Below are 23,734 nucleotides of genomic sequence, written 5' to 3'. Positions count from 1 at the left end.
TCCGTTTCTGGTTTGGAAGTTAGCTCGATTCTAAAAATTAAGGAACAATTCCGGCGAAACTCGATGCATCCGCCATTCCATCCGGTGAAAACGTATCGAAAGAGGAAGTATCGTGAGCAGGAAATTAAGACGGCGAGAAAAGAACTCGAAATAGAGCACTGTAATTATTTCCTTATTCGCGAGAACTTCGTTTCAACCTTTCCTCCATTTTACCCCATCGACGACGTCACGTTCGACGAGAAAACTACGAGCCCTGGAATCGACGAACAGAGACGAAGGAAACGGCGAAGAAGAGGAAGAAAGAGAAGAGAAGAGAGAGAAAAGAGCAAGGATGAAACAAAAAGGCGCGGAAACACGATTAGAAGGAAAGCAGGACGTGGAACGTGTAGAGAGAGAGATGGGATAGGAATCAAAAAGTCGGGAGCCGTGCGTTCTTCATCTGGGCGAATCAGGATTTTCTTTGAGTTCAACCAACCCGACCAAACTGGCACGATCCCCTTCCCCTCTCACTCACTTTTTCCCTCTCGATTCCCGCGATGAATTTCGTTCTAGACCCACTTAAAGCCTCGACTTCATGCAGATTCTCCCTCCCTCCCCCGTTTCTCTTTCACCCTGGCCACCTTCTTCGGCTTTTTAACTTACAACCCCCGTCTTTTTTCTTTTTTTTTTTTGTAAGCGCGTGTTTCAAACGATGGAACGAGTCGGTTCCGAGTACGAGGAAGAGAAAGGAAAGGGGCGTTGAAAAGCGCAAAAAAGGTTAAATCGGATTTGGAGATCTCGACATCCGCGGATGAAAAGCGCGCCGGTTTAAATGCACACTCGGTCACACATAATGAACCGATTCTCGATCTTTCAGAAAGAGAGAGAGAGAGAGAGAGAGAGAGAGACTCTCGTCCATCTTCCATCCATTCTACCAAACCGTTTCTACGATAGTGATATATATATATGTATATACACACGATATGATAAACAGATTAATCTGGAAGAGGGGATCGAAGCAAGAGCGGATATATCTCCCCTGTGGATAACGTTAATTCAAAGGGTAATAACTCGCCGGCTAATTCTATTTCGATCTATGTGTATGAATATTCAGAAGCGTGACGAAGCGTGGCAAATGGGGGTGGAAAATAAGTGTGACCGAAATAAAAGGCGTCGTTGGCGTGGGGCACATTCGAGGGGAGACGATCGCCGATTGGATCTCGTTATCGAGTCAGACTCTCGACCTATTACATGCAAATAAGTCACCGATCTCTCTCTCTCTCTCTCTCTCTCTCTCTCCTCCCTCCTTCCCTGTCTGGTATCCGCCTTTGCTCCGGTTCCATCTTCAACCGCCCCTTCCACCGCCGCATCCAGTGATCACGATCGGTCTCTCCATCTGTCCGTCCCCCTCAAAGCCCGAGCTCCCTCTTAATTACAGTTGTCTCGAGTCAATCTCGATGGTAATTAAGCCATTCGCGGCAAATCGTCGGCTCGCAGAAATACGCAGAGGACTCGATATGATATTTCGGAGAGTTGGCGGTGGCTCTGGTGGCGATCGCGTGCGAGCGAGCAGCGGGCAAAGACGATGGAGGGGGGGGAGTTATGTAGAGGGGTCGCGTAGAGAAAAATCCGTAACCCGCTTACGACCGCCGATGAATATTGACGCAGCACCGATCCGCGTTAATTTGCATGGGGAACGCGTTAATTTGAAATTGAAATCAGCCGGAGAAATTGCTTAACATTTCGCGTTAGGGGGATCGGGCACAGCTATTGTCCGATCTCCGTGTAACTGCAAATTACACCGATCCGACACGCGTCCTTTTCCCCATTTTCCTTCTTCTTCTTCTTCTTCTTCTTCTTCTTCTCCTACTTTTTTTTTTACGATTACGATACGTCGAAGAATACGCGTGTTCATCTCGAGATATTTGTGAATTTTCGATTCGTGACAACAAAATTAATACGGTCACGAGTGATTTTCAGATACTTCTCTTCGTGAGTTTATAAAAATTTATGCGTAGAATGAATAGTTTTTGAAATTTTGCATCATTTTTTCATGGGATGAATTATGTTCGAACGGAAGTTAAGGATAATCAGAGAGAATTAAATTTCGTAAAATTTTCTCCCTGTCATCGATTCGTTTAATATAGTATTATTGGATTAGAAGAAGATGTTTCTTAACGCGACCTGTAAAATTTTCTATCGGATGAATCATTGAGACGTTAAGGGCGAAAGTGGGAAAAAAGGGGGAAGCGGTAAATTTAATGGTACAAACGACTTTACGACTCTTTTTCTCTCTTTTCTCTCTACTTCTTCTTCTTCTTCTTTTTTCATCTTACGATCACGATTTATCAAAGCTACGTGTTCGTTTCTCGAAACTCTCCATCTCTCAACCGCGATGTTTGTGAATTTTCAACGACGAAATCTCACAGTTCACAAATTTCCTCTTTTTCGTAATAAGAATATAAAAATCGTATAGATTCGAATTCATAGATTTATGTAGAAGTCTCGAATTTTTTTACAATTTTCTTCAATCGTACAGTGAGATAAACGAGAGAACCAATTTTTCTTTCAATTTAGCAGCCTGGAATAGTACAACAATTGGATTACATTTCTTAAAATATTCTGCCTATCACGAAATGAGCCGTGCACAAATTTGGACTCGTTGGTTGCGTTACATTAAGAGGGAAACTCGGGGAGGGGGGGGAGGGGAAGTAGGGGGAGGAATTTCGCGGGAAATTTAATGGTAGAAACGACTTTACGACTCTTTTTCTTCGTGCTATTCTATAAGGGGATGAAAGTAGTAGCCGGCGTTAACGTATCGCGGCCATAATCGTTCGAAAGTTTTAAGTAATCGTCCATGAATGTAACGCCGTACCCGTTCCCCCATTATCCTAAATATCCAGGAACTATCTCCATCTCTCCCCCTCCTCTCCCCTTCCAAAGATTCGTTTTCAATTTTATTCAACCGCCTGAGAGTCGAAAAGAGAAGAAAGGAGGAGAAAAAAAAAAAGAAAAATGAAAGAAGAAGAGGAAGAAGAAGAAGAAGAAGAAGAGAAAAAAGGAAAAAAGGAAGGAGAAGAACGCCGCTAAATCATGGAAATTACGTATTTGCGCCGGGATACGTTTAAATTAAAAACTCGTTTTAAAGCTTGCACGCAATGCGCCGTTGATTTATTTAACCGTACTTAGTGGAAACTTTCCCTACTGGCCCCGGAGGGCACGTGTTGTTCCTCGAGAATTTCCCCTCCGGGATAAGGGCTCTGATGTTGGAGCGGCAACATCCTCCGAAGACGCGAGGGAATCTTTCATAACTGACGAAACGAATTTAATGGAAAAGAAAGGGGAGGGGGAAAGAAAGAAGGAAAAGGAAGAGAAATATTTTGCCGAAAGGTGAGAGAATTTCTCGCGCCACGGGATTACGAGGAGAGGAGCCAGTTTGCCTCTGAAAATTTTTGATTATTCCTTGTCGAAAATTAAGCGCGCGGGAAATTTGAATTTCATGGGGTGAAAGTTCAACGGGACGCGCTTCTTTCCCACGCGAGAATCAATTACGCAGCCTTGAAAGGGGGTGGCTATCGATATTGCGCGCACGCGAGTACAACGAGGATCGAAAATATCGCTGTGGACAAAAAGGAAGAAAGGTGGTTTTTCTTTTTTTTACTTTTTTCTTCTTTTCCTTTGTTTTCCTAGATTTCGACAATAAATACGACGATTTCTCCCATTCCTTTCTGTCCCCTTTAATATCAATTATTCTCTGTTATTGGTTCGAATTTTATAATCACCGGTAACAGTCTCTGAATATTTGTTCAACGAACAAGAGAATTTTGGAACGAATTAAAAGTAGATATAAAATGATATAATTGATATAATTTATATATATATATATATATATTTTGAAATGATTAGTAAGAAGAACAAACTGTACGAGCTTTGTTAAAAATTTGATTTCGAAGAAAGAAGAAAGGGAAGAGGAGTTATTACATTCGAGATTAAGAAAAGATCGCAAGATTCGTTAAATCGTTCGCGTGCCAAAGAGCGCAAATATTACACGGAGATCTATACAAAATGCATGCAATATCAAGACTCTTCTGGTCGTTTCACGATCGCCAAAGATCTTATATATCCACGATGCCACTGGCTCGATAAAATTTTACGAATTTCTTTCGTGTTGCTCTTCTTTCTTCGGCAGCGCGGGGATTTTCACGAGAGAGAGAGCAGCGTGTTGGAACAATGAAAAGCGGAAAAGCGAAAAGGGAGGAAAAGGAATAAGGCGGGAGGATTGGTGGGAGGGGGAAGGTGGCGTGGAAAACTTGGGAAGACGAATAGCTCTCGTCCCTTACGGGGGAGAGACGGGTTGTAACGGTTTAAGAATTGCGACGATCGAGGAATTTTCATTACCTTTTAAAAGGACTCGCTAATTTCGCATCGGGTTGAAGAGAATCGAAATTGATAAAAAACGATCTCTCCACTCTCTTCTTTGCTTTAAGATCAGGGCATGTATTCGAAGGAATTACCCGGAGCGAAAGGATCTATTCAGATTTTTCGCTATCCGGACAATCTCGTGAAAGGGACGGCTTTCTCCCCGTTTCTAAAATACTCCTTCTCTCCCCGTTAAAATTCTATGAAACAGAATTCAAAAGGTTGTAACCGGGCTATGCTCTGTGTTGTGTGCGCAATAGAAAATTCATAAGCTTGTAAAAAGGATATTCGTATTAATCTTTTAATTTTTCATACGTGGCCAAGGAATTACGGCTCGCACGGTGATATGAATCAATTACCTTTTATGAATCATATTACACTAATACAATATAACATCTATTCTAAATCCGTCCAGTAATTTTATTGTTATAATTCGTGTTATAGGGGAGGAAGAGAAAAGTCTATCATCTACCATTTTGGATAATCCATTAAAAAAATTGAATCGTTCATAGACTCACGGTAATTTTATTGTTATAATTTCTGTTGTAGTTATCCAACGAAGAGGAAAGTCTATCATCTACCATTTTGGATAATCCACTAAGAAATTGAGTCGTCTTGAGCACAATGTAAAGCAATATCAACTTGTATTTTTACCATGATCGTGTAGATCCATAATAATTTTATCGTTATAATTTCTGTTGTAGTTATCCCAGATGAAGAGAAAGCTCTATCATCCACCATTTTGGATATGGATAGTCTATTAAGAAATTGGGTCGTTGGTGAGCTTGCGTACCAAGAGCATAGCTATCAACTTGTATCTACACCATGATCCATGATCGTATGAATGCGTTGCTAGCTGTCCAATAGCCCCGAAAATGTTCCATGGCGAGGGCGGCATCCGTCTTAATCAGCCGGCAAGTTTTCGAGAGGCTTAATGAAGCGCAAGCTATCCTTTTGACGCGCGGAGTTATTAGACAAACCTCCTGTTTCAAGATTACCTCTGCAAGCTTTGAAAGGAAGAATCCGTGCAGTTTCCATCCTCCTCAAAACCGAGCAATAATTACGCGATATCGCGTTCACCTTCTCCTTTTCTCGCCGAAAAGGATCCGGAGAAACTTTCCAATTATCGCGACATCCGTGATCTTGCAAAATAATCAGAGAGAGAGTGGCCATTTTACCACTCTTTCATTCCAATAGAGAATTATTTCTCTAAAAAAATACGAATAAGACGAGGTATCTTTTCAAATTAAGCTTCACGAGGAAGAATCGATAAAATTATTGATAGAGATCGATTTTTGAACGATGAACTGAAAATCCACGGATTGTATTGCTCGTATTGTTCCGAAGGAACAAAATTTGTCGGCTCCCGAGGACAAAGATTGGAACGCGAGAGAGTGGCAAAGGGCAAGGCTCAATTCGTCTCCCGACCGACCGTTGCCATTTCACTCGAGCCATTATTAAGGGGGATATTATTTTATTTCGCCTTTTTTCGTCATCAACCGTGCCCAGAATCGCCCCGTTCAAGCGTCAGATACGAGGAGACTCGTTAACAACCGGTTGGAAAAAGATAAGCCTCCCTTTCTATTAACACGTACCGAGTTGTTCCAGGAAATTTAACGATTGCGAATATTTGCTAAAACAGTCCTCCTCGTTTTTACTCGCCACTCTCTCTCTCTCTCTCTCTCTTTCTCCCCTCTCTGGTTCTACATAATTCGAATTAATACACGAACACCGATAAACGCTTTTACCCTTTCTCCCTCCCACTTTTCCCTTTTCTTTCGTCGAGGTTTCTCTTTTTCCCCGAGCCCGTTCCGCAAAGATTTTTCCAGAAGCGAAATCTCCACCAGAAGCGGAAAAAAGGAACGAAGGGAACAGTCTCTTTCTCTCAATATCTCTCATAGAAAAAGAAAAAAAAAAAAAAAAAAAAGAAAAGGAAAAAAGAGAAAAAAGAGAAAAACGTATTATCTACCCTCCATTGTTCCCGACCCGCAACTTTATTTATTCAGAAACGAAGCAGGTTAACTTGGACAATATCCCCGGTTAACGACGCGATAATTAATATCGAGTTAAGGACAATGCTGGTCCCCGTGAATATGATCGAAAAGAACAATGGAGAGGCGAATTTCACGCGGGAGCGTGCCACGAATGGAATACCGAATGAATCCGCAGGGATAGGTGGACGGGGAAGGAGAAGACGAGAGGGGAGAGAAGGTTGATCGACGACGACACCGTGGGTGTCGAGGTTGCGTCCAACCCTTGGAGAGGGTGAGAACTCGCGAGATTTACCGGCGTTTGAGAGAGGGGGCCAACCTTCAAATTGGTTACATCCACGCGAGAAGATGGATTAAATATTCATTTATCGGGAGGGGAGAGCCTTGCTTGTCCTCGAGCAAGAGGGGAGGCTTCTCCTTCCTTTTTCCATCCGACCGGTTGGAATACTCGTGCGTGCGTAGTTTATTGGCCATAACTCCGGCGCGGCTATACACTTTTCCCTCTCTTCGTTTTAATTCACCCTCTACGTACACATGCGAAAGTACAGAGTGTTTGAAAAAAAAAAAAAAGAAGAAGAGGGTGGTCATTAGGATCCTTTCGAAAGTAAAATTATCGATATTTCTTCGTTGAATAAACGGATCAATATTCAGACAGAGGTTAGTAAAATTTCTTCGTTATTCGAATATTGAAAAATTTGCATCTCCTTGTCGTAGATCGAGTATATATATCTTGAGTTTAATCTAGGGTTTAAACTAAGCGCTTTTGAATCACATTGTATTCAATAATAAAAATCGTGGAAAGGATTGATTGCAGAATCTATTGAATTACATTTTTTAGCAACTTTGTAATCTTGCATACCCTGTATACGAGATGCGTGCACCCCCATTATTTCGTGCGTATAATATCGTCGTAATGCAATTACGCTTCTCCTCTTGTAATCATATCGTTTTTACAGCAATTTCGAACGAGCCCTTTACGCGTATATCCACTTGCGTACGGCCGGCATTATTCTCTCGTTTCGCCCCTTAATGCGCTCTATCCGCACCTGGACACGATTAGACATTGCCATATGGTTGATAATCCTGGTTGGACGAGTGAGATATGGGAAAAAATTATATGGAAAATGGGATAAGATGGTTGTGACGAGCGAAAGAAAAATATTAATAATAAGTCGATCGACTGGTCGTGAGTTAGTCAGAGAAGGTCAGAGAAAAGTAACCGGTTAAAAAAAAATATTACCTAAAGTAATTAAAACTTGTTCCCGATTATTATTACGTTTTGAACAATAGATCATTGAAGTAATTTATCGAAGCAACTTTATTCTTAACTTCAACTGTTAAATTTTGTCCATTGCCGGGGATATAGTCGTAGTTAAATGAGTAGTATAAGTCGGTCGTTTGTCAGACAGGGTCAGTTTATCTATCCGATAAATATTGTGGATCAATCGTTCGGTGGCTAAGGTAGAAAGGAGGCTTTTATGGCCGGACAAATGGTAAGGCTGCGTTATTGTCAAACAAGTATAGATCAGTCGTTTGTCAGACAAGTCGAGCAAGTCAATTAATGGAATGTCGAACGAATATAATACATTGTATATCGTTATGATTGTAATGTACAGGGATTGTCTCCGGATTAAACGATCAAACTGTTCACCAGTATGTTCTAGTGTGAAAAATGTGAAAAATATTATCGATGGGCAAAATTTAATGATTGAATAATTACGAATAACGTTACTTCGATAATTTATCGTTCAAGACTCAAAAATAATCGCGAACTGCAGTGACAAACGGATGAAAAATTGGATCAACTGGATAATATCTACGAGTAAATGTTATTCGATAACATTTTAATCGCTTGAAATAACTTTATTCGAAATTTTTAACCGCTTATTCAACTTGAGTTAATGCCCGACTAACTCTGTGGGGAACAGTGGGAAATCGATTGTGCATCGTTCAAATCGTCAATTAGCGGCAAGAACCAATAGAAAGGATTAATAGCGCATTCCACTGCGCCGATAGCAGAAGATAGAAATTCGAAGAGTGATAAATTCAATTTCCCTTTGAAATGGAAACGTAAACCTCTTTTCGAGGTAATAAAGCGCGACAATAAAAACTTACCATTCTTCTCTTATTTTTTTACTCGCAGATCCAGTATACCGATCCACTATCGATCTAGATCTAACCCTGTATAATACGAGATAACTTCAGAATTTCAATTTTTCATGTACTCTCCACTCCGATTCGAGCTCCAATTCGAATCTTCCTTAATCGGTTGCAACTTTTCAACCGTCGGCTCGTAGAATCGTATAGAAAACTCGAGAGAAGTTCTCTCTCTCTCTCTCTCTCTCTCTCTGAATGCAGGTCAATATCGACGGTTGATTATCATAGAGGAGAGAGGGAGGTGCGTACGCGCGACACTCGCGATCGAGATCGATCGGGTGTCGTAACACGGGAAGAACGAACGAATGAATGAAACCAACCCTTCCTCCGATTACACGGCGTTAATTACGCGTTCAGCGTTATCGTGGCCGGGCCGAGTGATTAGTGGATGGATGGGAAGAGGGGGTTGGACGAGGAAAGGAAAGGAAAGGAACGTGTTGTGCACGAAGGTTTTTCTGAAGGTATCAGCGGGGGAGAATTAGGGTGATGCGTGGCCTGGATAAATTGCAGCCCTACGCCGAGATTAAATTTAGATAGGGGCGCCGGTGAAATGGAGTTTAATGTTAATCGTACACTTGTTATTCAAGGGGGTTGTAATTGGATATTGTAACTCAACGGGGTTGATTCGGTTGGTCGATGGGAGAAGACTTTTTTTCGATTCTTCTTACCCCAGAGAAATTAATAATTTAGTTTGTATTTTCTTAGTTTAAATTCGACTCGATAACAACTGGCGTGGCAAGGAAAATACTTGAAGTGGTTGAAAAAAAAAGAATTCGTATCGATCCCTCCTCTTTTTCCTGTTAAATTTCAAATAGGAATTTCGACCGAGGAGGATGTGAACAAGAATCGACGAGAAAATTCGCATCGATTCGTTCGATCGGGGAAAGTCGCGTCCGTTGAGAAAAGTCACGGCGCGATAATCTGGAACGGGCACACGCAACCGCTTTTACCACTACGCCTGCCGCCACTTTATTCGGTTAAGCCGCCGGCAACGTTGCTCTTCCTTCCTTTCCGTTCCGTATATCCGCGACACGCATTCCGCATCCGCCAACACTTTCGTTCAATTTCACTCGAATAATAATAATCTCGACGAGTTTACGAAGGAGGGTACAATCGTGTCGTGTAATCGAGGCTATTTCGTTGCACGATTATGGTTATCAGAATTCTCGGCGGTTTCAAATTAAGGAACTTTCACGCGCGGAGAATAATCGCGTTCGCGATTTCTTCGTCGATCGAAGTGGCTCGTAATCGAGTTTATTTCGTTGTGTTCGCGTAGAAGAATCGAGTTCGAGGAAGAGAGAATTTTTAAAAGGAGGGATAATCGGGAAAATCGACCGAGTCTCGGTTTCTCGGATATTTTATTTGGGGTTATTTAAGTTCGATTTAGAGTTCGTTCTCTCAAAAGGAAGAATTATATGATTTGAAAGCGACGTTTGAATTTAATTTAATAATTGGAACGGTAATATGATATTAATTTCGAGCTCTTTTTTTACTTCGCGATGCAAATGGTGTTTACGAGGCTGAAATCCTGTCTTGTGTATATTTTCGTTATAATTAGATGCGGCCCAAGCAGTCGCCACGGTTTCTTCTCTTCTTTGAGAGAAGAAAGAATTATAATTGGCGTTAGTTTATTTTCAATTAAGATCGCATTAAACAAACGTTTCTTCTGTTCTTTCATCTGATTAATTATTGATGGATCTCGTATAATCATGTCGATGTTTTGGAAAAATTTACGCGTGCAATGAATGATTATTCGCTGAATGGATCATCGTGAAACGAGAGAAAACTAACTTTACAGCTGTGATTATTCTGCGAAAGATCATTGTCGTCCATGCAACAGAAAGTTGTGAAATTTTGAAGACAAAATTCAGTTATTTAGATGGGCGAAAGTGAAAAGATTACGGTGAATAAATTCGAAAATAATACCAAAATATATTCGAATGCATCGAATTGAAAATCGTTTCTCTGAAAAAATAGAAATTTTCTTTTTTTTTTCTTTATTTTTCCTTTCTTCATATCATTAACAATTCTTGACAACTGCTTCGAGAATTTCGAATTTCGTTCAATCTCCTTTTCGAATTCCTCGATTTAAATATTTCTTTCGCAATTAATTGACGATTAAATCTCTCTGCAATAACGTTCTGTTTTAAGGATACCAAGTTTCCCTTTCGTTTTCCTTTCGTCGGTTGCGAAGAAAAATTCCAAGATAAAAAGAGGTTTGAAAAGGGATCTGCCTGAGAAGGTGGTTTTTTTATAGTAGGAAAAAATTATGCGAGACGCGAAGGAAAATTTTAAGGTGATAACCAGTCACGTGTGATCACCGATTCTTTGGCTTAAGATACACACGCCTTGAGCGATTGTTCGAAGAAACAATCCCCTGTCTTTGTCACCGGCACTCTTTTTACGAACAAAGGATTTTTTGAATTATTTGAATAATCGATGGAAGAAGAAATTCGGATCAAACGGAATTGGAGCAGGATAAAACGAAGAAAAAGAGTAAAATAATGCGTTAATGCTAATGTAAGTAATTTTTGTTACATATTATGATATCAACACGAAAATACAAGCTTAAAATAAGCTACTTTAGCAGAGATAAAAAGAGTGGGTTCATAATTTTTCGCGCATTTGAGAAACGAGGAGGGAAAAATATGAATTTTCATTAAAATTATTGTTTTAAAAACTCAAGCGTAGAGATAATCGAGAGAATCGTATTATCTTATATTATTTCCCAGCAATTTTTTTCCCTTTGTTCATCGTGTAGAAAATAAAAATAAGATTTATCCTCGAACGATTACGCGGTGATTCCTTCGTGCCGTCAATCAAACAGACGAGACAATCGATTCTTTTCAAATTAAAATCCTCGTCCGAGATATTTCCCTCCCAACTTTTTCTCGAAATTTCTCCTCGCTCAACGATCCCAAATAAACAACAACAGAATAATTCTCTAGTATAAATTCATATTTATAATTTCGCGCGTCAATTAATCCCTCGAAGGGATGGGGAAGGGGAGAGGAGGAGGGGATTTGATGCATTCCACGCAGTTTCGACTAACTATCGCGCGTGTAGTTTCGACTATACGCAATTGCGGCCGAAAATTGCACATGCCACGACGTGACGTTTATGAACCGGAAGCCGGAGGACATGGCGGCGGTGCGTGGTATTCATTAACGAGGTTGCGTGTCGGAGTGGTCGGTGGTATATTTTTTCCCGAAAAATCCTTCACCCGAAAACGATGAAATTAATCGAGCAAGTTGGCGTGGAAAAACATTTCTTTTTTTTTTTTTTCTTTATTTATTTTCCAACAATTTTGCAAGAGTTACAATCGATCTACGTAGGAAACGTATCCTTTTTTTCAACTTGAAAAAACTTCGTTAAAAAGATATCCCTTTGAAACTCTATCGTTTATCGCGTGGCAATAATTAAAGATCGAAATTCTACTAATTGTTTAAATCGATCGAAAGTCGAGCGAAAACGAAAAAGAAACGATATGATTGCCTCCAATTGAAACTTAAGATCTTACCACGACAGTAAAGAGGAATAATAAATCTTGAGACCCGGTTGACTTCCCATTACAAACTCGAAACGAAACTCGATCGAGGACCTCCCAAAGGAGCAACCGGTTGCCCCAGTCAGAGACTTCAATTAGGAAAATTAATTATCCCTGTCACCGGTCATGTCACCGTCGGCTGAGATCCCGCCGTAGTCTCGGCTGTTATTCGAGGAAAATGTTTTTTCCCCAATGGGGAAGACGTTTCGTCGCGCGGTCGGTTGACGTTTATGCCAAGTGAAGAGAACGAAAACGCGGATACTATCGATGGAGCGTGGAATGCGGAGAAAACAGTGAAGAAACAGTGGAAGAGAGAGAGAGAGAGAGAGAGAGAGAGGTGTAGAAGAAGAGGATGAGGCACGGAAGCATAGCGTAGAAGTAACGGAAGAGAGAGTTAATTGGGTTACTCGACTCGTCTCTTCAACTCGATTAAAGCATCCTCTCGCAGCGTAAACATCTTTTGAGGATAGAGAGAGAGAGAGAGAGAGTGAGAGGAGAGGGGAGAGGCTTCGTGTCAGAGACCGAAGAGTACCCGGAGCTGGTTAATTAGCATCCTCCCAGTCATTTTCCCTTCTCCTCGAGTAAGCGACAATAATCTTTCTCCAAGAGATTCTCGCTCTCATCTCCCCTCCTCTCATTCTTCGATGAGCAGCCACTCACGATTTCAACGCCTTGTTTGCCGCCTATTTGAGCGGCAGATTGCACGCTCTCTCCATTCACCGAATCATTATCCGTCGAGGATTCGTGAGACGTGACGAGCACGCCAACCAATATCTCTCCTAATATCACTTCGAAATCGCACGAGAGACAACAAAACTCGCGTCGTTTTTCGCCGTATACACCGAATCGCCATCGTTGGAACAACAGTCGCACCGAGCGCGACCTTCACTTTTATTACCGCCTCATACACGTCGTCTCGTTTCACACACGCACCTCTTTTGTTTCTATATTCGTAACACTCGAGCGCTCGAACGCCGGCTTCTCCTCCAGCCCAGGAATCCACTCGATGAAAGCGGAACGTTATCGCATTAACGAGGCACCGACATTTTTTTTCCTTTCCTTCCTCTTTCGTTCCTCTCGCGATTCAACGTGCGAGAAAGAATTTAAATCGGTAAATCTTGTTGAAAGATGGAGATAACCTTCTTCTTATTATTGGCAACAAATAATCTCATCAAATAGTCTCTTTATAAACGAGCAGCAAACTCATCGTTTCTATCCCTCGTTTCGTATTCCACGCTCGTCGTGGATCTTTGAAACGCTCTTCTACTCTACATTAGTAATAGTAGTAGTAGTAGTAGTAGCGTTACACGAATTGATTCGCATCTAACGTCGATTCAAACTTCTTGCATTAGCTAGATCCATGTAACGAGCGCAAGTACACACCATCATTGACTCTGGCTGGGAAACGGAATCCCTCCGCCCCCTCGGCGGCCGGATGGCCGTAACGATCACGAGAGCGAAGCTCGGTGGCCTCTAAACCGCCGTCGTGCCATAGTAATTAGCTGGCTGGCGCATGGTTTTGCCAAGCGTTGCCCTCCGCTGCGTTTCCTCCTTCCAGCTAATCCATGATCGCTTAGAGCGGGGGCCCAGCCGCGCTGTGGCCACCGTTAAACCTTCCCTAATTTCTCACTCCCCTCGTGGAGACAACCCTCTAACCGCGATTCCTAACTCGAGAACGAGGAGAAGGAGAGCACGAGGCGTGAAGAGGCAAGGGTAGAGACATGGGCTGGGTCGAGAGGGGACATCGATCATCGAGAGGGGGAACATTTGTCAGCGTGAAAACGATCCTGACAATTTGCGGCTGCGGCCTCGTTTCCTGATCGACCGTACCTCGATTCGTTACTTATCTACTTATTTACGGGAAATCAGAGTGGTAAAATCTTTTCTCCGTTTTCCGGAAACGAGATTGGAATTAATAGTTTGAATATTTTCAAATAATTTAACGTTTGTTTACGATAGTTGATGAAGAAGAAAACAACGATCTACGATAATTGAGCAGTTTTGGCCTAAAATCGGGGAGGGATTTAAATTTAGGGACTTCGATTTCGTTGCGGCAAAAAAGAAGAAAAAAAAATAATAATAAACCAAATATTCGAAGAATTTGGGCTTGGAAAGTTCGAACAAAAGAACCACGATTTTTCATGCATATGTATTTTACATATATATATATATCAAAGGTACAGATCGAATAATTTTTCAACTAATAAATCATAAAAAAAAAGAAAAAAGAAATAAAAATAGATGGAAAAAAAAAAAAGGTCGAAACGAACCACGAAATTATTTTTCGCGCGTTTATTTTCCTGGTCGGAATCGACGAACTGTTGCGCGCAAATGAAAAGCCGTGATTCAAAAATACACGAGTACACGATCAATGGAACGAGTCAATGAGTCGAGCCGCGAATGATTCGGTTGTCACTCGGTTGTACTCTCTGGGAACCGCGAATGATATTTTAAGCGGGGTCCCTTTTTTTTTTCCTTTTTTCTCTTTTCTTTTTTTTTTTTAATTTTTTTTTTTTTTAATGCTCACTTTTCCACGGCCGCGTGTTACTCGAGGCAAGGATCGCGGAGCGACAAAGCCCACTTGGATCGATGTGAAAAGCTTGGCGTATTTATTTTCAGCTTTCGCCATTCAATAGCACCGGATTATTGAATCCGCGATCCTGTGTCAGAACTGTCATTGCCACGGATCCTTTTTTCTCTCTCTCTCTCCCTCTCTTATCCCCCTCAGGTATCGACGCTTGTGTTTCTTGTTTGTTTATTTACCCTCCCCGCCATCCGTTTCCCGTGCGCGCGTTTTTTCACCGTATTTCGTTTTTCCTGTCGAAACGAAACTTTATCCCTGGCAATCGCGGCATGGCCTTTCCGGGTCGTCGTTCGTCATTAAAAGACCGGATCGACGTGGAGAAAAAAAAAGAAGAAAAAGAAGAAGAAGAAGAAGGAGAGGAAGATATCGGGAACAATGATAAGAAAGAAATATCGCGAACGAAATCTCGTGGAAACGTGCCGTGTTTATTAATCCTCCGTTTAACTTCCGTTTAACGGCCCGTTAAAAGATAATCGAGATCGCGTCGTTTTAATCCGAGATCAGTGTACATTCTGTGAATATTCTCTCTCTTTCTCCTTCTATCTCTCTTTGTTTTTTTAAACTCGAGCAAACGAAACGATCGTTCGGAGGGTTGACAGAGACAAAACGGCTGTCAAGGTCGGGGCGACGATCGACAACCGGGCAGAGAAGGGTGGAGGGTTAGTGACGATAATAAGATGCAAGATACGAGGGGTCGTGGCAGCGTTATTAGATTTAAACTGTTTGGCCTCTCGAGTACCCTGCAGCTAATTGTTCGGGGGATTCAAAAGCCCTGAATATTATTATTTTCCTAGTTTCCATCTCTTTCTTTCTCTCTCTCTTTCATCTCTGCTTCCCTTCTCCCCTTCCTCTTTCCTCTTTTTTTTTCTCCCCCTCCTCCTCCTCCAACCTCAAACTCGTCGTCTTCCCCATCGCGTTTTTGCCTCCCTCGTTCAGAGCAGCGCGTGGTTGCGCTCGTTTCGCTCCCGCAATAATTCCAGAACTACGATTCCTGGCGTGGTGGTCGTGCACTCGTAATTATGCGCGGTGAACCGTGCATTTCGCATCGCGGCATTATTCGCGAGTGTTTTTCGCCCTCGTTCTCCCCCTTTTCGTCCTCTCTTCTCTCTTTTTTTCCTCTCTCTCTCTCATTTTTCTTTCCTCTCTCCTCTCTTTCTCTTCCCTCCCCTCGCTCCCCGCGCTTCTCCCCTCGCGCTCCAAGGGACGCGAGTACACGGAATAAGGGGTATATATAATGGATTTTCGGCGAGCGCTCGGCGTCGCGATTAAATTTGACGCCCGCCTAAACGCGGTTATTCGATCTCTCTTCGTTCGGTATTACGCGGGTGAACACGTGTCGATTCCCTCTCAAAGCGATCCCACCACAAGGGTAAATCAACCCTTTTCGATTTTTCCAGGCCGAGACTGGAAAGCGAGCGTCATCGTTGCTTTCCTCTCCTTTTTTTTTTTTTTCGTTGATCGAAAATTTTTTCGAAAAAGAGAGAGAGAGAGACGCGAAAATTGATTTTTCCTATCTTTCGGGGGACGGATCGTTGCTGTTGCGCGCGGCAATTCGTGAGAACGGAACGCTGATACGAAGAAGTTAATTGTCTACGTTATGATTATGTAATTGATAGGAATGTTTGGGGAATGTTGTTGAACGGACACGATTGGTTTCGCGTATAGAACGGTCGGGGAGAAATTGTACACGATTGTTGGCGTTCGTGCGACGAGTTACGACGCCTTACGAAAGAATGCAAATGGGAATGTCGTGGGACGATTGTAGGGTAGAACACTTGTAGCGTTTCCGAATGACACACGTGTTGCGTCGCTACTTTGAGATCGATACGATAATTGTCCACGATTCGAGATTCAGTCCTCTCGAAATTCTTTTGTTATACCAATTGATCTGATGTTTTATATATATATATATATATATATATATATCTTATATGTAACGGGCGTTATGTATAAGAAATTTTTCAGAACAAGATTTCAACATTGTACTCGACCTCCATCCCTAATAATAATAATAATAATAATAATAATAATAACAAAAATATCCGAAATTCGTATATAACCCAGTTCAGTATATAATATTCACGCGTCGAAACTCGAATTAGCAAATTCGAAACAATTACGACGCCTTGATTCAGGGTTGGAAAGTTGAGGCGGGCGCGTTGAGGAGGAGGAGGGTTAAAGTCGAGGCGGAAATTCTCGCGGTAAACAGCGCGGGGAAGAGGGAGGGGGGGAAGGGGGCGAAACTTGCCCACGTTTCCATGTTGCCCCGATATTACTCGGACAAGACGTTTACAACCGGGCAACGCCAGCGATGTATAACAATGTCTGATTCAGCTGTCCGTCGGTGTAGCCGGCTCCAACACGCGAATAAAACCCCGCGAACAAGCCAGGAGGGGGTGGGGGTGATGAGGATCAGAGTCGGTTTATGTTTGCCCGTTGCAGTTTCGCCCGATGGATCTCGGAAGGGTGAGAACCGACGCACACCTCGTCTTGCTAACGCTTGCATCAGCGCTCGCAGCCGGGAATATCAAGTGGCGAGGGTCACTCGTGGCCCGATTTCCACCCGCCCCGATTTTATGCGCCAACTGGGATTTTTACGTTTGACCACGCTTCCTACCGATCCTCGACCCCGGGCGTGGCTCCTTCCTCGAGCTTTTGTTTCGAGAACAATTCTTTTGGGTAACGCGATTCTTTCCAATCTTTCTTTTCTTTTCTTTTCTTTTTTTTTCATTTTCTTTTTCTTTTTTATTTGTTAGTTACTACAATGATTTTTTTAATCGAAGAGAGAATCGAATTTGAATCGAGTCGTATTTTATTCCCTTCCGAAAAAAAGAAGAAATATTATTGTTCCTCAGAAATTGTTAACGTATTTTTATAATCCACGTATTTGTATATACACGTTTCCGATCTCATATGCTAAAAGCGAGAGAGGAAAAACTTGGGAAACTATCGGGAAAGTTACGAAAGAAACGGAGGAAAGAAAGAAAGAAAGAAAGAAAGAAAGAAAGAAAGAAAGAAGGGAAGGGACGCATCTTTCGCATCGTCTGTGTCCTCCACAAATAGCGAAGAAACCTGCCGTACGTCTCGATTACCTCGGGTAAACTTTCCACGAAAACGAGTTCCCCTCCCCCCCTCCCCCTCGAAAACTGGTACAAACCGATAACAAACATTTGTCCATTTACCTCCTCGAACCGGTAAGTAGACTCGACGTAATCCAAAGTCCGTGAAAGGGAAGAATCATCGGCCGATGACATCGCCGCCCCTCCCCCTATCCAATCGACTCCCGCCTCGCCCGATTGTTCGACCGTGCTTTTCAAGACATCTTCCCTCCCCTCCCACCCTCTATTCTGCGCCTTTCCTCCTTTCACCACCATCAACACCGGTGGAGTCCCCGCCGACATCCTCCTTCGCGTGTAGCCTTCGTGCCACGCTCTCTATTCACGCCCCACCAGACAGGTTAACCGCCTTTGTGTGTGCCCCCTTCCCCCCTCTCTCTATGTACGTGCACACACGTCCATTACCAACGCGCCGGTGTGTACACAGCGTGGCTTACCTAGAACGGGACTCTGCGGCCCTCGGCCGTGCCATCGATGTACACAACTGTGCGGGGAAATTGCCATCACCTCCACCTTCCTCACCCCCCCCTCCCTCTTCACCCTGGACACACGTGTACGTGTAGGAAGCGCACGTGCGCGAGAAAACGCGTTCGCCAATACGAGGGGTTCGCACACTGACACGAGTTGTACAGGGTGTCTCGTTTCGTGTCATTTTCTCGGTTGAAAGGTAAGCGAAGTAAGAATATTTTGATGATGATGAGTTAATTCGCGAGTGGTCGCTTTTCTCTTTTTTTTTTTTTTTCTTTTTTCTTAAGTGGAATTCTTAAGTGAAAAGTAGTACGAAATTATTAGAATTATTAGGAGAATATTGCAAAACGTATTAATATAATATATTTCTCTTCGACTTTCATCTGAAACAATTCTTTTTGTAATAATATAGGGAATCAAGAAATCAGTGATGAGACAATGTGTACACATCAATACGTGAATTATATTTCACGAGTCATCATTTTTTAAACGGAATTATATGAAAAGTAGATCCGTGTAGTAAATTATTAGTTTAGGAGATATTTCGATTTGAATGTTGCAAACCTTATCTCGGGTGGAGAGCAAATTCCATTTAAACAACTTTTTAGTACAATATTTATTCGGATGAAAATTTAGCGATACGATATATTCCCTTCGAATATTCATTCTCGTTCGACTTTGATTCAGGAAAAAAATTTTTCGCCACGGAACAATAACGAAAGGATGAAGAATGCCGAAATTAGAGATGAGACACCCTGTGCACACACCAACACGTAGAACGGTTTGTAGACTGGCGCGCAAGGTACACGAGGATACGTGGTAACTGGGTGGGAACACGGAGGGAGGCCTTCGTCTCGACAAACTAGCACATATAGGCGTTAGATAGCACCTAATACCTCCATGGCCAAACAACCTACGACACCTTACCTACTAGTATCTGAACTCTCCCTCTCTCTCTGTGTGTCGCGGCCAGAAGTTGCCAGCCCTCTTCGAGAAACATCTCCTCTCGGACGTCGTCGACGAGGGGAGAATAAGAGAAGGGAAGTGAAAGGAAGGGTAAGAAGAGGTTGAATGGATCTTTATTGGAAGGGGTTGATTTACGATAAAGCGATAGATCTTTGGATGGGGCGAAATTAAAATCTAGGGATTATCCGTATGAATCCGCGACCAAGGTAAAATGCAAATGTAGTGGTGGTATTGTAATTTTAAGCGGGGCTTACGGGGGAATATAAACGAAACCTGCCTGCGCAAAGAGGGAGGGAAAATCCAAGAGGAGAATGGAATTGGCAGGGACTTTTTTCGTGCCTTATAAAGCGGATGCGGATACGTATATATATATATAGCAGATTTATATGTTTCTAAAAATCTCGATTTATCATCAATGGAATATATCTCGAATATACTTTCTTTCTAAGTATATATATCGCTTCGATCCAATCCAGTTACGCGTTCGAAGAGCAAAGGGTTGAAATTTAACGTGGCTCGATACGCAAAAGCTTCGAAACTCTGCGACTGCTATTCCTTGCCTCCGCGCTTGGAAGCACGGCGAAAGAAGATTCAACGGAGGGGGAAAGAGAGGGGTATGGAGAATGTAAGAAAGGGAAAAAAGAAGGGGAAAAAAAGAGAGGGAGGTCGGTAGCGAAGGATAGGTCGGGGCCAAATGAGCTCGAGGGTCCGACGAGCTCTTCCAAGAGCTTTTTTTCCCACCGCGCTACCATCCTTTTCGCCACTCTTTTTCTCCCTCCCGCTACTCGCCGGCCATTCCAGGTAAAAGCTAAATGGTTTAGCGAAGAAAGGTCCTGCGCCAGGAGCCGGCATCCAAGATTCAAAGGGCGCCAGGGTTTCACCAGAGCAACCGCTCCTCTCCATAAATTCGACGTGGCCCGTCGAATTAACGCCGACCGTTCCGCTCGACCAACCCAAACTTTCCCTCGATAAACCTGTCCCTTGCATATTTCATCGGCTATCGTTCGCCCTCTGCCCTCTGTTCGCCTCCCTGTTTCGTGGAAACGTGGATGAAACCACTCGCGAGATCTTTTTTCTTTTTTTTCTCGTTTCGATCGCGCCAACAACTGGAATTTCGATGGACTCTTCGAACACGATTGAAAAAAAAAAAAAAAAAATAAAAGATTGTGCGATTATTTTACTGCGATATAAACGATCCGTGAATTCATTATTGAATATATGAGAAAGGAAAGGAGAGGATGATTGCTCGTCAATTGTGCAATACAGAAAAAAATAATTCTTACTTTGCTGCGTAAATAAATTTTACGTTTTCCCCTACCTGGTCTCCTCGTCGTTCCACCGCCGATCCGAAAGAGCGGACAGAGGGATAATTGGGTGCGAAAAATCGAGGCGTCATGCAAATTTTCGGGCGTGCCACGCGTGGTTAGGTCGCGCTCGGGATCGGGATCCAGTTACAAAGTGGAAAGCGCGCCTAACAATCGCGCAGTTTTCGTGCAATTTGTATTAGAGCCACGAGTAGTCGGTAATTCGGTACGCGGTTGTACGGTAACGCTCGCTAATGAGACTACAGAACGTAGCACGCTACTAACGAATAGTTAATACGTGGAAAGCGACGTCGAAACTCGCGCAAACGAGGGAAACTCTGTCGCGAACGGTCGATCGTGCAAGAAAATTCGTGCCGCCGGCCCGTGCCGCGATTAATTAAAGAGAGATTATTCTCGTTCTCTCCCGCCGTGGAGAGCCGAGCAATTTATTTTTTCCCCTTCCCCCTCCCCTTTTTTTTCAATTCTCACACGCGACATCGATGGCTCGTTCGAAACGATTTTTCTCTCTTTCTTTCTTTCTTTCTTTCTTTCTTTCTTCTTTTTTTTTTTTCGAAGAATCTTTAAAACCGATTCTTGCGAATCGATTGATTAAAAATGGACACGTTTTACACGTTTCGACGAGCTTTCTAATAATTCTTCGTTTTTCCTTCTCCTTTCTTCCTTTTTCAACAGAGTTGAAAAATTTAATCTTGGAGTCGGACTAATTGGGACCAGTTCGAGCGTAATTAACGGATAAGACAAAAGGAAAAATTTTCGAAATCCGGATGTAACGAATCGACCTGTGGATTCCGTACGAGTCGAGAGAGCTCGTCCCTCCGCTTTGGCAACGGGTTTCGGGAGAAAATAATCCAAGGAACACAGGAGTAATCGGTCGAGATAAATAAGAGGGGAAACGGAACTATGGACAATGGAGTTACGGCCGACGAATTTAATTATCGATTCTGTATCGCGGTGTCGAATGGGCGCGGCCCGCGCCACGTGAAATAATTAGTGGCGCCCCCCGCTGATTGAAACGCAGGTAAATGTAATTAAATACAATTATATCGCAAGAATGTATAACGGAACCGTAATTTAACCTGGCCGTGGACAGGTAGAGTAGAGTAGGGAGTGAGAACGGTCGGGAGCCCGGGGATAACAACCTGATAAGCCAAATTGCCAATTGTCGATGTTAATTGCTGGGGGCTGATTTAACGGTGTCGTAACGATAACAATGGTTAAATGAACAGGTGGATCAGGAAGGAGATGCGGGGGAAAGGGAGGAATGGGGAAGTGAAATTTGCGTGGAAAGAAAGAAGGATTTTACGGAAGGAGGAGGAGGAGGAGGGACGTGACGAGAATGACGAAATCTTTAAATTGTGCGTCGGTATAATCCTTTAAAATTAATCCTTCTGGCTGACTCTGGAATATTGTTATTAACTTAATTGGTAGAAAAACACGCTCCACTATAACCATACGCGAAAAGAATTGTGTATCGAGATTGAAACGTATTACAACTCGAGGATTTGTAAAGAGAAATTTTCTTGATCCAGCCTCTTTTTCAAAAAAAAAAAAAAAAATATCGTCCCACGCGAATTCTATCTTGCGCATTTCCTCGACAGAACGCGTACGTACCGCTTTCGTTCATTCGGAAAGAGGGCCTCGAATCCCTCGAATATTCTAACGATATTCCACACGAACGAAAAGTACAAACATATTTTTCCAGAACGTTGAATTGAAAGGATACGATAAAAAGATCGACAAGATTCACGAATTACGAGCGAGAAAAAAATATTTCGATCAAATGATTCCTCGAAAGTGGAGATGATAATTACGTGCGTTATTATATTAACAAGTACGCTTATTCTTTTTCTCTATTTCCTCTTTCTTCCATTTATTTCTCATCCTCTCTCCCCATCTATCCTCCCCTCATCTTGCCCGCGTCCTTTTTTTTACGTCAAGCTGCCGGTTATTTGTGCGGAAATAAGCGATGAAAATAATGCCCGCGGCGACCGGGACAAGAGAAGTACAAAGGAGGGGCCGGTAAAAGGGAAGTGGAAGAAAAAAAAAAAAAAAGAAAAAGAAAAAAAAAAGGCGCGTGTAAGCATACGTCTGTAGAGGAGGAAATGAGGGCCGGTTCTAACGGGAAGCCGCAAAGGGATGGGAGGGAAGACAGAGGAGAGGAGAGGAGAGAGAGAGAGAGACGGAATGGGGGCCAGAATAGACGGCTTAGAGGCACGGGCTAACAGGAGACAAGGACAATGAACGTTGCACGCATCGCGACAAGACAAAGACGAGGAAGGGGTGGAAGCGAGCAGGTTGGTGGTAGTTTCGAAGGTAAATGCGTACAAAGAACGCGATGGGAAAGAGGGAGGGGCAAGGAGAAGGAGAGAGAAAACGAGAGAACAAGGGGAGAGAAGTAGTTGCGGAATATACGAGCGGCCAGTTATCCCGGCTGTAATTAATTCCTGTTGTACGCCAAGCTGAAGATGAACTTGCCTGATTACGGCTTAACGCGACGCGTAAGGTTAAGCGGGCGGGGCGATACGCGCGCTTAAGTAGCCAACGAGCGGCGAACAATGCCGAGGAACAATCGATGAATCTTGACGGGGTTCAACGATCAAACGATCCGATCCCCGATGAAAATTATTACCTTCAGCAAAGCTTGCTTCGTTTTTTTACTTTCTCCGATAGGCTTTTCGATCCTGATACGATTTTAAAAACTCTTTCGATCGAAGAAAAGAATTCTATGCACATGGCGAGGTCAGGTGAGGAATAGGAATTCGATCGGAGCGCTGTAACGCAAGTCGAGGCGAGGAAACATCGTACAATTTCGCAGTTTTCTTGATTACTGCATCTACAAGTGTAAGGCAAGAAAGAAAAAAAGAAAACGAAGTGACATCAAGGGGGATTCGCAATCCTATGATACTCCCCTAATTCCCCGTCGTTATCCCCTTTCCATTTAAATTAGCCATGAATGTTGCAATCCGTTTCGCGAGAAATTTGTTTGTCGAGCTGCTCGAATCCCCCCAGCTGCAATGACAGAACGTCGAGGAGGTCGGATCGCGGATAGGACAGGGTTGAAGGGAAAGGGTAAAAGGCGAAACGTTGAAGCGCGAAACGTCGCGGCATCTCTCTGTAATTAATTTTTCCTGTCCCTTCGCCTTCGAGACAAACTTTAGCAATTACCTCGTTAGCGTTAGAGG

General features: G+C 42.9%; 1 protein-coding gene and 1 long non-coding RNA gene across 3 annotated transcripts in view; one reads left to right on the top strand and one right to left on the bottom strand.

Annotated features, from left to right (window-relative positions):
• Nucleotides 1-23,734, bottom strand: part of Scgdelta (sarcoglycan delta) — a 214,531-nt gene that overhangs the window by 111,722 nt on the left and 79,075 nt on the right. The gene's annotated exons all lie outside the window — the stretch shown is intronic.
• On the top strand, nucleotides 4,946-8,511 carry LOC147656432 (uncharacterized). The gene is made up of 2 exons (XR_015294446.1): nucleotides 4,946-5,024; nucleotides 5,103-8,511. It is a non-coding gene; the product is annotated as an uncharacterized LOC147656432 (long non-coding RNA).

This window comes from Apis florea, unplaced genomic scaffold (genome assembly GCF_048593485.1).
Source record: "Apis florea isolate Af1SG1 unplaced genomic scaffold, ASM4859348v1 contig_3772_pilon, whole genome shotgun sequence".
Classification (NCBI taxonomy): Eukaryota; Metazoa; Arthropoda; class Insecta; order Hymenoptera; family Apidae; genus Apis; species Apis florea.
Note: the sequence above shows the minus strand (reverse complement) of the source record. Positions and strands in the feature narration are given on the sequence as shown.